Consider the following 14,412-nt stretch of genomic DNA (forward strand, 5'->3'; position numbering starts at 1 on the left):
TCATAGAGATGGAGTTTCACCACATTGCCCAGGGCTGGTCTCGAAGCAATCCACTGGCCTCAGGCTCCCAAAGTGCTGGGATTACAGGCGTGAGCCACTGCACCTGGCCAGGAATTGGTCAATGACTTTCAGCTTCCCTGTTTTTTGCCCCTGCTTCCAACTCAAGACCAATTAGAAAAAGTCAAATATGCTCCCCAGTCAACCAAATAAGATGGCCCTCCTCCAGTTCGCCCACCTCTGGTGTCCCCATGCCAGCAACCTCCAATCACAGCATACCTGCAGTCTTCCCTTTTTTTTTTTTCCACTGTGAAGTTTCCCAGTCTCTGCCTGCTTTTGAGTCACTTCCAAATGCAAATGATGGCTGACTCCTTTGCAAGTTCTGAGTAAATGGCTTCTGTCTTTTCTCATGTGGGTGGTCTCCATTTATTTCCACGGTTTTCCTGGAGGTCCTGCTGAGATACGGTCTGCACTGCCCATCACCACGGACCTCAGCCTCTGGCCACATGCAGTACTTGCAGAGGTTTCTTGGGCCTTGCCACCTGTGGCTTGTCAAATCCACACCAGCGTGGGAAGTCAGCGCTAGGTTTGAACTCCATTCTCTTTGCAGTGAGTTCTCAGCTATTTATTATTAGTTTTGCCCCTGATTTTTATTATTCTTCCCATTTGTTTGCGTCTTTGGTACAATCAGACCATTCTTTTTCTTTTCTTTTGTTCTTCCATTTTCTGCTGTGCTGTCAAAATTATTGTTTGTCACAGAACAAGAATCACAGGGTGGAACACAGACATACATCCCACAGGCCTGTTGATCAAGTCAACCTCCTAGACTGGTGAGTTTGTGGTTCTTACTGGATCAGAATCCATTCAGACAAACTTTGCTGTGAGTCTCCAATAAACTTGGGTAAGGTTTGTCTGCCATCTTTTGTCCAAAGAGAATGTTCTCTCTGGTTTTCTGCAAGAAGTGCAAATTGTTAGGTCTCCCTTTGGAGACCATTAGCCATCAGGCTGGGGACCCAAGACACAGGGTACCCAAGGGCTGTCATGGGGTCATCTAAATAAAAATCCTCTCCTTTTCCAGGAAAAACTCCTGATTCTTACATAAACCTTCATTAGAATTCTAATTATTGTGCCTCATCTCTCTAAATAGCCTAACTCCATCAAGAATCATTTGGATCTCCAATGGCCACTGTGGAGAATGTGTGACTTGAACAAAATTGTTCATTTCAGAGGCACCTTAAAAAGCAAAGAGAATAAGATACTTTGATCAGGGTGCAGAGGCCTGCAGATACAATTCTGATTTTAAAATTGCTTCACTGAAATGTTATCTACCCAAAGGTAATGAGCAAGTTGAAAAACTTAACAGCAGACTAGACACATTTTCCTAGTCAATCTGCAGCTCCTTGTCCTCAAGTTCCTTCCCTGGATCCAGTCCTCCCTCTCCCCTCTTATTGCTCTCCCTCTGCACTTCTGCTGACTCCGCCCTCCTCTTCCCTTACCCATTTCCCAATCCTTTGTCAACAATTCCTAAGATCCTTAAATGCCAGGTGCCTCAAAGATACATCCCCTCTCATGAGCCAGATAGGCAAGCAACTGTGGAATTTAAACCTTGGGACAGAATTGAATTAATAACCATAAGAACAGATTTTCCTAAACCCAGATAAGACCAGAAACTATTCACAGATGAATTTAGAATTATTTGGGGTGCATGTGACCCAGGGTTACCAGACCTCTATCAATTTTACACACATTGCTCACCTTTGTGATACATTACACACCTTTGTGAATCAGAGTTAGACAAAGATTCATTAGTTACAACATCAAGTACATGATCCATAAAAGAAAATTTGATCAGATGCTAAATCCTACTAAAGGTGATTGGACCGACCTGGATCCCTCTTTCCACAACAAACCTCAAGGTGAAAAAACAGGCCCAAAAAGTAGGGCAAAATCTCCTAAAAGCCCTACCTGAAATATTTCCAATAAAAATCTATTGGACTATAATCTCATCATGCAAAAAAAGAAAACCTAGGCTATGATACCCCATCGTTTGCTCAAACACTAGTCTAGATGTTGCTGTGAAGGTATTTTGTATTAATAGATGTGACTGACATCTCTAATCAGCTGACCTTAAGTAAAAGAGATTACCCTCCATTATGTGAGTGGGCCTCATCCAATCAGCTTAAGAGGCCCTAAGAACACATACTGAGATTTTCCATAGAGGAAGGAATTCTGCCTCAAAACTGTAACAGAAATGCCTCCTGAGTTTCCAGCCTGTAGCCTGCCCTACAGATTTCAGACTTGTCAGCCCCCACAATTGAGTGAGTCAATTCCTTAAAATAAAGAAAAATAAAGAAAAAAATGTTATACACACACACACACACATATATACATATACATATATATATATATATCCCAGAGAAACAGACCCAGACCAAATAGGTATATATATATACACACACATATATATATCCTGTTGGTTCTGTTCTGCCAGGAGAGGGACAGTGGGAGAACCCAACTGTTACAGCCCTACAGATCAAAGAGCTCTAGATGGCTCACTTCCAAACTGGTCACCTGTACTAATGACGATATATTTAGATATCATAAACAGAAGGGACACTGGAAAAATCATCCCATTTAAAAAAAAAAAAAGTCTCTCAATTTAGATGAATGAGGGATGAGGGTTCTCTAAGGAAAGAAAAAGTACTCAATATCCTGCCTTACCCTTAAACATCTAAGGCAAATTAACTATTGTAAATATAGATGGTCAACCTCATTGACTCCTGGTAGATACGGGTGCTATTATTTCTACAATGAATGCTGCCACCTTCGTTCAACCTCTTCCTTAAACACACCACATAGGTGGCAGATATGTCAAATAGCCCACAAAATTTCCCGATGTCTTAGCCCTTAAATGTAACCCTTGGGCCCTTCTTAAATGATGGCCCTGAATTAATGACTGCCAAGTGGGGGTGGAACTAAGAATCCAGCTCCTTCGCTCTTCTGGAGACATTTCTGAGGCATAACATATATTTCAGAGCTTCCCTGCAGGATTGGGTTAAAGCTTCCTCTGTGGGACATTGCAGGAGACAATACCCTTGCTTGGCTTTCTCCCTTTCCTTGTGTCCCAAACGTTACCTATTTCTCCTGGGAGAATCATTATGCATGGGTCAGGATCTGTTTCTGGAGAGCTGAAGATATGCAGGGAGCTTTTTTCTAAGTTGGCCTTATCAGAATTCCACTTCTAGCCAAGACTGCTTAACAAAGATCAGATTTACTTTCCACTGGAAGCAAACAAAAAACTGGACAAAAAGTATAATAAAATGGCTTTCAAGGCATTGAACATTAATAAGTAGGAACAGTGATCCCTGAGAGATGAAAAACAAATGAGTCCTAAAATTGCCTCACATTACTCCCTTGAGAGATTTTCCAGGCCGAGCCAAAGAGAAGGGGCACCCAGGTGGAGTCCTGAAACTCCTGAGGTGAGAAGATGGGGCAAGAAACTCAGGGAGCCAGGGAAGCTAGAATGTGTAAAATAGAGCACCAAAGAGGAGAAAGCTGCATGGAAAGAGAGCTTTTGAGATGTGCACCAAGTCCCCCTTCAACACTCAGTGAAGCAATGATCTGTGCATGAATGTGAGGAAACTACCCAAGCTGGGGGAAGAAACACTCTAAAGGATTAGACCTATGATTCCTGACACTCACATATGGCCCTGAATAGTACCTGTTTCCACCAACCAGACTGGAAAAGCTCACAATTCACAGACCACTAGGAATAGTACTGAAAAGGGTTTTGACTTAGTAGCAGGGCAAAATTACCCCTATATCAAGCATTGTGGTGGTCCCATCTAAGAGAAAAACATAAAAACAATATCTAAAAGGACCAAACTATTTCCAAGTAACTTAACTGCATCCCAGAACAAAGTTCAAGAATATTTATAATGACACAAAAAATATCCAGCACTCAAACAGGCAAAATCCACATTGTCTATAAATTCAATACACAACTAAAATTTACCAGATCTTCAAAGAAGTAGAAAAATATCATCTGTAATAAGGAGAAAAATCAGTGCATCAAAATCACACCACAGCTGACATAGATGTTAAGTGAGAAAAGACATTAAAACATCTGTAACAGTATTTCACATATTCAAAAAGTTAAATAGATTCATGGAAAGTATTTAAAAGACCCAAGTCAAACTTGTATAAAGGAAAACTAAAATATCTGAGATAAAAGATATACTACAGGAAATTAACAACAGATTAGACATTGCAGACAAAAAGATTAGTAACATGAAGACATGGCAAGATAAACTGTCCAAAATAAAACACACAGAGAAAAAAAATAATAATTAGAGGATGAGGAGGACAAAGAGAAGGAAGAGAAAGAAGATTGGGAAAATATACCATGAGTGAGGTATGAGACAACTTCAAGTGGTATAATATATGGGTAATTGGAGTCCCTAAAGCAGGCAGGAAGGATGAGAAAAAATATTTGAAGATATAATGGCTGCAGATTTCCCAAATTTAATGCAAACTATAAACCTAGCAATCCAACACACATCATAACCAAATTTTTTAAGTGTAAAAGAGAAAATCTTAAAAGTAGACTGAGGGAGAAGATGTATGGCATATAGAGGAACAAAGATAAGTATGGCAGCACACTAAATTACAGGCTGGCTACAACAAATGTATTAGGTTGATTCAAAAGTAATTGCAGTTTTCACCATGACTTTCAATACTTTACCTATAAAGACAAAAATAGGTTAAAGCAAAAGGATAGGGAAATATATACTTTATGTAATTATTTATATAGTTAAGTTTAGATCTGTCATCTCGTTTTTAATTTGTTCTTCGTGTTTGAAATAAATTTTTGCTGGGCATAAAATCTAGGTTGCCATTTTTTTCTTTCAGTATTTTAAAGATATTGCTTCACTGCATTCTTTCCTGCATTGTTTCCAGTGAGAAGAAAACATAGGAGGAAACCTTTGTGAATCAGAGTTAGACAAAGATTTATTAGTTACAACGTCAAGTACATGATTCATAAAAGAAAATTTGATCATTTGAACTTCAACTAAATTAAAAACGTCTGCTCTTCAAAAGACACTGTCAAGAGAAAGAAAAGACAAGCCACAGACCAGGAGAAACATCTGCAAATCATATATCTGTTAAGTGGCCTGTATTCAGAACATATTAAGAACTCTCAACAGCCAATAAGAAGAAAACGAACAACCCAATTTTTTTTTTTTTTTTTTTTTTTTTTTGAGATGGAGTCTCACTCTGTCGCCGGGGCTGGAGTGCAGTGGCCGGATCTCAGCTCACTGCAAGCTCCGCCTCCCGGGTTCACGCCATTCTCCTGCCTCAGCCTCCTGAGTAGCTGGGACTACAGGCGCCCGCCACCTCGCCTGGCTAGTTTTTTGTATTTTTTAGTAGAGACGGGGTTTCACAGTGTTAGCCAGGATGGTCTCGATCTCCTGACCTCGTGATCCGCCCGTCTCGGCCTCCCAAAGTGCTGGGATTACAGGCTTGAGTCACCACGCCCGGCCTACAACCCAATTTTTAAAAATGGGGAACAGTTTGAACTGATACTTCACCAAATATACATGGACGGCAAATAAGCTCCTTAAAATAACTCACCGTCATTAGGAAATGCAAATTAAAACCACTATAAGATATTATCACACACCTATTAGAGGAGCTAAATTTAAAACATCAGAGAAGATATAGAGCAACTAGAACACTCATACAGGGCTAGTGGAAATTTAAAGTGGTATGGCATTTTGGAAAAATGTTTGGTAGTTTCTTCAAAAGTCAAACACCTACCACATGACCATGCTACTCCCAGATATTTACCCAAGAGAAATGAAAGCCTGTGTCCCTACCAAGACTTGTACTTGAATGTTCACAGCAGCTTTGTTTGTAATAGCCAAATATTGGCTATGTCCATCAACAGGTGAATGGGTGAACGCATAGTGGCATCTACACACTATGGTATACTACTCAGCAACAAAAGATGAATTATTGACACATGAAACAATATCTCAAAATAATTAAGCTGAACGAAAGAAGCCAGACAATAAAAGAGTACATACGCTATGATTTCATTTGCATAAAATTCTTTAAAATACACACCAATTTATAGTGAAAAAAGCAGATCAGTGAAGGATTACAAAAGGGCATAAGGAAATCTGAGGGATTATGTTTATGTTGATTATCTTAATTATGGTGACGGTTTCACAGTTGTACATATAAGGTAAAACTAATCAAATTGTACACTTTAAATGTTCACGATTAACTGGATGCCCATTATCTTTCATGAGTTGTCTGAAAAAAAAAGTCAATCTTACCCAAAAGATAACAGCTGAGCCACTCTGCTTGGAGCAATAGAGGGAGAGACCTCCAAGGCCTCATCCACTGCCTTAAATGACTTCTCAGACCCTCAGACTCACCAGGTTCTAAGGCACCAATCTCCTTATATCACTAAAAAGAGTAGGACTGTTGCCGGGTGCAATGACTCATACCTGTAATCCCAGCACTTTGGGAGGCTGAGGAGGGCGGATCACTTGAGGTCAGGAGTTCAAGACCAGCCTGGCCAACACAGTGAAACCCCACCTTTATTAAAAATACAAAAATTAGCCAGATGTGGTGGTGGGCACCTGTAATCCCAGCTGCTCGGGAGGCTGAGGCAGGAGAATGACTTTAACTCAAGGAGGTGGAGGTTGTAATGAACCAAGATCATGCCACCGCACTCTAGTCTGGGTGACAGAGTGAGATTCCGTCTCGAAAAATAAAAATAAAAGAGTAGGACTGTTGAGTCCAACATGTATTCCTCCCACAGAATCACTAGCTCCTTAGGCTTCTCTATACCCTAAAATCCCAGACATAGAGCAGGCCAGTCTCTCAATTTCTTGGTTCCCATATCCAGGTCACTGAATCTTGTTAGAAAGCATCACAATTTCCTGGTCTCCAGCCTCTCAGCTGGACTTTTGGAACTGATTAGCAATCATATTTGCCCCTGGACAATCTTACTGGCCCCTTTCTCATTTCCCACAATGGTTATTACAAATTCTTGTTATTCTTTTTAATTTCCCTAACTCCCCACCACCCACATCAGGAAGGACACTTCTGGATTTCTGACCCCAGCAACCTACAAACACCTTCATCTTCCTACCTTCTGTTCCAGTTTTCTCTTTGAAGTAAACTCCTGCATCTGGGCTTAGAATACCACGCCCTGCTACCTATCAAACATCTGACTCCATCCCTCTGCACCTCCTCCTGAACCTTCAACTTCTATCCCTTATTGAATCTTTCCTCAATGCTTATAAACACACTCAAACCTCTTCCATCAGAAAGATTCCACTCCCATTTATTCTTTCATCTCTTTTTGCATCCCCCACAACTTCCTGCCTCTACTTTCTCACTCCCATACCCTTCTTGGCCTTCTGTGCTGTACTGGAGGACATCTGAGTTATTTCCAGGTTTAGTATTATGGCCAAAGTTGCTATGAATATTTTTATACGTGTCTATGGGGGGGACATAAGCTGATTATCTCCCCCATAGGCATTTCTAGATCACAGGCTATATGTATATTAAGCTTTAGTAACTGCTGCCTTGCAAATTAAAGGCAGTAAATAATTTCCTCAACTGTCAATGTCAAAAAGCCTGAAATTTAAAAAACTCATTTCGCCTTGTATCAGTCAACTTTTGCTACATAACAAACTCCCTTGACATCTCCATAACATGTGGCTAGAAACATTTATTTCTCGTTCATATGTCCGCAGATTGGTTGGCATAGCTTCACTCCAGATGTCTCATTTTGGTGTCTGACATGAAGATGCAATGGCAACCTGAAATATGGTATTTTTGTGGTGATAGCAGAAGCACAAGAACACAAACCCAATCACACAAGCAAATCCAAGCTCCTGCTTTTGTCACATCTGCCAACATCCCCTTGGCCAAAGCAAGTCATATGGCCAACCTCAATGTCAAGGGGCAGAGACAATTATTGTTCCCACCATGAGGCCATGGAGGGGTACGGATGTATAATATTACTACAGGGGAGTGAAACGTGGTCACTAATTATTCCATCTTCATGCACTTATAGACCAATCTTTGCCTCAGCCACAATTGCTTTGGGGAAAAAATCCACCCACATAGTATGCAGCAGCATCTTCCTTGAGGTGAAAATCCAGTGTGCTAAGCTCCAACCTCTCTGCTAAATCCCAAGCCTGATGAGACAAGAGCCCCATGTTTAAGCAGATTTATCCACCCACTGCCAGGCAACACTATTCCTACACAGGTCTATCTACATGGATGTAGGGACCACTCCTAAGGAAGGGATTCCTAGGTAGGGCTCATGGCTTACATCAGAGATAAGTTCTATTCCATGGAACAGTCACCCCCACGTTGACACCAGGGGCATGTACTCCTCTGATCCAGCTCTGTGTTCGTGCCTCTCAAAGTGTTCCTCCTAGGAGAAAGGTCCCCAGTCCCACCCTAGACAGACTATGCTCCTTGGGATGAATGAAAGCCCTCTCCAACCATCTCTTGTAGAAGAGCTGACACCTTGGGACACAGACATATACTGTAACCCTGAGTGATACTCAGAGGTGCACAGTCCTTCATGCATTCATTTGTTTACTCATTTGTTGATGCATGTTTTCATCCACTGACTCAACAAACATTCACTGAGCCACTTCAAGAAGCGAGCACTTCACTGGCTGCTGAGCATAAAAAGATAAATATGTTATAATCACTGAAAAACCCAAGAAGTTCACTATCTCCAGATAGGAATAGGACAGGTAAGCAACTAAATTACCAAATAGTACTCTACAGAGGAATAAATCAAAGACAATAGGGACACAACGGAGAAGATAAGTGGGAGCTCGCAGACACTTAATCCCCAAAGGAGGCAGGGTTATTATCACCATTTTACAAATGGGAAAATAGAAGATCAGAAAGATTAAGTGACTAACTCACAGAGAGGAGAGGAAGGGAGAGTTGTAGGAGCCCAAAGGATCAGGCATGGAGAACTCCAAAGAAGGAAAGGCCAGCCTCACTTCCTAATAATTTTCCTGGGACAGTTGGAATTTTTTGCTTTCTCCATTCTTCCATTTCTCCAGGGAATCATTATCAAGGGAAGTCCTTCTTCACTGTCTTCTCCAGATATTGAATCTTGGCCCAGGAGAAAGGAAATGGAAAATGGCTCTGGGCCATCTTATTCATGAGCTGGAGGGTTGACATCCCAGCAGGAGTTATCTCAGCCTCCCTAATTGGGATTGGATTCAGGCAACCCTGCCTGGCCTCTCAACCTGATTATAGGTCACTTCCTCTGAATGGACTGCCTATTTTAATTCTGCGTTAGGAAATCTGCCTCATTAGCACTTGCTGCTCCATTTGGGAGCCAGAGCACTTGTCAGGTTAGTAAAGTTTATCCCTGGAACTTTCTCACCTTTCTTTCCATCACCACCGAATATCCCCATTGGATAGGTTCCCTACTCCTCCTAGTTCACCATCCCACAATGGCTAAGCAGATCTAAGGGGCTGGAGGAGATAGTGACCTTGTATGTCATGTCTACTAGGAGACGAATTTAATATAATGAGAAACACACTTGCTTTTGGAGTTAGTAAACCCAGATTATAGGGGTGGAATTTCAGGTAAAATTCCTGATAAAGGAAGGTAAGAGAATCCCATGAGGTAGATTCTATAGGGAGGGATTGATTGCTTACTCTCTGTGAAGGTTAGAACAATGTTAGCTGAGCCCCTGATGCCCACCTTAACTTTCCTATTGCATTCCCAGAGCTGAGTGAGTTGGAATTGTCACCAACTGTCAGCAGCACATTCCCAAATGGCATTTCCAATTCTAGCCCTTTTTAGCAAGCCATGCTGGAAATGTACATGTTGGGCCTGGTCTGGAAGAAACAGCAAACATGAAAAGTCATGGAAGAGTCCACTGGGCCTGGGTAGAGTTCTAGTGGGGGTGGGGGGTTCAGGGCAGTCGATCTCTCTGATCTTTTCACTATGCATCTCATAAGGCATTTCCTAGCCAAGACCCAAATTGAGTATTCCTGGGACTCTTGTTGTCCTGCAGTATAGACAGGCTGGACAGTTGCCAAACCCATTCCCTATTCCTAGGCACCTGACTAAACCACATTTCCCCCTTGCAAGTAAGTGAGGGCATGGGACTAATGGGTTTAGACACAACTGTTGTTTTTGGTTTCTAAAATATCCATGTAATTCTCCACAGTCTCCCTTTCTTCTTTGGATATCTTTTATAGACAATCCAGAAGAGATCTCCAGGGTTCTGGAGCATTCCAAGCCTCTAGAAAACAATGAATTCACACGTCAAAAGGAGCCTAGATCCCTGAGTGGTCCCATAGAGGAGATCTGTCCAGGACAGCTGTTCAATCAGGTACTTTCACATTGGCCTTTGAGTAAACGAGAAATGAAGTTGTATTGTGTTAAGTCAGTGAAATGTGGGCGTTGCTCATTATGGGCTTTAACATATCCTGACTAATCTCTGCCCTGAGAGTTTTCCACTCTAGTGTGTCTTCCAACTTTGTTCACTATCCTGCTTCCCAGCGTATCTCCTCTCCCGAAGAAAGTAAAAAGAAACAAAAGAATATCTTTTAGAAGCAGAAGCAAACGCAGCTGCAAAGCAAAGAGCCATTCCAAGGGTCCCTAGAGCAGTGGGCTGCTAGCCAGGTTCTGAGTGGGAATTTCATTTCATTGCCACCCGCTACCATTTCTATTAATTTCCAACTCTATTAATTTTAGGCAAATATTAGCACAAATTATCAAATCATAACTGGCTCAAGTTCCCTCCAGCCTCTGCTGACATAGGGATGGGGCTGAGAGGATGGACTACTCAGAAATTCCTTCCCGCAGAAACCACATTCTTTCTCCAGATACTCCGACCCATGACCTAAGCACCAAACTCTGCTGTCCTGAAGGTATGGGAGGGTCGCACTGAGACCTTACCCTTTCACCCAGTGCCCTTCCCTTCCACAGCATGGATCTAGGGAAGAATGGCCTAATTAAGGGGATCAGGAAGGTTTTGAGTCAGTCAGTATTATGGGTTAGGATGTAGCCAGGGTAAGGATCAGGCATGGTAAGGTAAAAGGTCAAGCCAGGGCCAGAGATCAATGTGCAGCTGAAGAATGGAATGGATGTCCATATTCTTCACAGGAGCTGATCCCAGGAACTGGCAGCTTTAACGAAGTCTTCCAGTGACATGCATGAATTTGCACCCTTTGCTCTGGCAATCAGTTCCCACTGCTATTCTAGGATGGGGAGGTACTGGAAAAGGGTTCTTTTAGATTTAGATTTTCTTTGGCGATTTCATTGCAAAGAATCTTTAAGACCCAGATATCAAACCCAGAGAAAACTTTTGTCCATGGCAATGCGAAACTCTCCTCCTAACTCTTCTGGGTAGCACTCTCTGCCATTTGAATGCAAGCCCCAGGATAGCAGGGAATTTGCTTTATTTAACATCATGAGCTGAGCGAGGTGGCTCATGCCTGTAATCCCAGCACTTTGGAAGGCTGAAGCAGGAGGATAGCTTGAGCCCAGGAGTTTGAGACCAGCCTGGGCAACATAGCAAGGCCCTGTCTCTACAAAAAAAAAAAAAAATTTAATTAACCGAGCATGGTGGCACGTGCCTGTTGTCCCAGTTACTCAGGAGACAGAGGCAAGAGGATGGCTTGAGCCTGGGAGGTTGAGTTCACAATGAGCTATGATCATGCCACTGCACTCCAGCCTGGGTAAACAGAGTGGGACCCTCTCTCTCTCAAAAAAAGAAAAAAAAAAAAAAATATATATATATATACCCAATGCCCAGAACAGTTCTTTGGCATATAGCTGGTGCTTAGTTAACTTGTATTGAATGAATGAATAAAGGCTGCCCAGCCTTGATGAGGTGGGAGGAAACTGGGGGTTGACCAGCTGGTTCCCGCAAACAGGATACATCTGTCATGATTTCTTCTCCATCACCATTGTCTCCCATTTGGCATCCTGACTCTGACAGTGCCGACCAATCTGTATCATCTTCACAAGCAAGGAGGTGGTCCAGAACTCCTCAATGCCTTCATGACCCCTTGCAGGGTTCCGTCAAGCCTCCTCTTTAGGGGCTAGAGTCCAGGGTTTGTCAGTACAGGAGTTAACTTCTCAGTTGTGAGACAAACTGCTCCTTTTTATTTGCTGTCACTCTAAAGACGTCTCACAAGGGAGAAGAGATAAATGGAGGTGCTTAGTCTTCCACGTAAACTGGGCGCCATACTGCCAAATCACACAGAACCCATAGACCAACAGGGTCTCCAGGCTCACTGGGCCAGCAATTTGCCCGCAAGGCTCCTGGACTCACAAGGCCATGAGAATGCCTCAGGGAACAGGATGCAGCGTGAGAGGGAGTCCTCTAGGTTCTCAGGACTTTGCCTATGATCCAATCAAAACTTCTCCACAAATATCTGCTTGTTTATATTGGGCTTCTTTTTTTTTTCTTTTCTTTTTTTTTTTTTTTTTTTTGAGACAGGGTCTCACTCTGTCACCCAGGCTGAGTTCAGAGTTCAGTGCTGCCATCACGGCTCACTGCAGCCTCAACCTCCCAAGCTCAAGCGATCCTCCCACCTCAGCCTCCAGAGTTGCTGGGACGTCAGCTGCACACCACCACAGTCAGCTTTTTATTTTTTTTTCTTTTTCTGTTTTTCTGGTAGAGACAAAGTCTCACTATATTTCCTGGGCTGGTCTTAAACTCCTGGGCTCAAGCAATCCTCTTGCCTTGGCCTCCCAAAGTGCTGAGATTCCAGACGTGAGCTACCATACTCCGGCCTATACTGGGTTTCTATGAAGGCTTCACTTAAAGAATTACCTTGCTTTGATCTCTGATCTAGTTCAATCCCATTTGCCCCATTTTATAAAGGACACAACCAGGTCCAAATATTTGCCAAAGACCATATAGGGAGGAAGCACAGAACACCAATGTTTGGCTCTTTGGTAAGAGTTCCTGCCAAAACTGCTGATGACTTCCCTTGCTGCCCCAGGAAAGGCTCTGCATTTAGAAAACATATGGCCTGCTAGGAACTTGACTCTAATGGGGACAGCTGAGAGGATAGTTGATGGAATAAGGGAGAGGAGTTCACATCATATCACAATATCACAAATGATGCTACCACCAGCCCCAACCATTCTTCTTCTATCACCTGTGGCAAATATGGCAAATATTTTACCCAAAGGAATAAACCCAGCAGTATCCTTCAGCCGAGAACACTGACGGGTCATACACATGGTAGTTTCGGAAAGCCCGCCAACATTTCTTTCCTTTTTTTTTTTTTTTTTTTTGAGACAGAGTCTTGCTCTGTTGCCAGGTTGGAGTGCAGTGGCGTGATCTCAGCTCACTGCAACCTCTGCCTCCCGGGTTCAAGCAATTCTCCTGCCTCAGCCTCCCAAGTAGCTGGGACTACAGGTACGCGCCACCACACCCAGCTAATTTTTGTATTTTTAGTAGAGACGGGGTTTCACCATGTTGCCCAGATGGTCTCAATCTCTTGACCTCGTGATCCTCCCACCTCGGCCTCCCAAAGTGCTGGGATTACAGGTGTGAGCCACTGCGCCCGGCCCCAACATTTCTGTAGAGAAAGATGGTCCCACTTTCACAGACCAAATCAAAGTAAGGAATGATGAAGGAAGGAAGTTAATTCTTGACCCAAAGGGCATTTAAGCTCTCTCTGAAATTCACTTCCTCCAGGAAGCCCTTAAGGATAATCATCCTTAAGGATAATCTGGAGGTGACAGACACCATATCAAAATGCTTTGGAGGCCAGGTGCCATGGTGGCTCATGCCTGTAATCCCAGCACTTTGGGAAGTCAAGGTAGGAGGATCGCTTGAGCCCAGGAGTTTGAGACCAGTGTGGGCAACATAATGAGATCCTGTCACTACAAAAACTAACTACATAAGTAAATAAATAAACAAACAAACAAAATGCTGTAGCTATGTGCCTGAGAGTCTCAGTTTCTGGACCCTGAGTTCAGATAGGAAAGGTTCTAGCCATTTTTCCAGAGGATGTCCCTCTGGACAGCATTCTATTCATGTATGAGATGCTAGAACACAAATCTCACGTAAGAATCATTTCAGGAACAAAAGCCTCTGATTCACATTCATTCATTTATAATCCAAATAAATCCCAGGGTCCCATGTGGCCCAGTTTCAAAGCAGCATCCATTTTAAAGAAACAACTACCTCAACATGCTTCCTACAAATCGCCTTCCAAACAACTTACTTTGAGCATTCCCCCACCAAAAAACAAAAAAATGGTAAGAAACAGGAAAGAGTCCAGTCCCACTAGACTAAGTGTGCTATGAACTTAAAAGCAGTGGTGAGTTATCAAAGAAATATTTTTGAAAGAGTAAAATGATCAGATTTG

This window comes from Trachypithecus francoisi, unplaced genomic scaffold (assembly GCF_009764315.1).
Source record: "Trachypithecus francoisi isolate TF-2019V2 unplaced genomic scaffold, Tfra_2.0 Lachesis_group21, whole genome shotgun sequence".
In the NCBI taxonomy this organism is placed as follows: Eukaryota; Metazoa; Chordata; class Mammalia; order Primates; family Cercopithecidae; genus Trachypithecus; species Trachypithecus francoisi.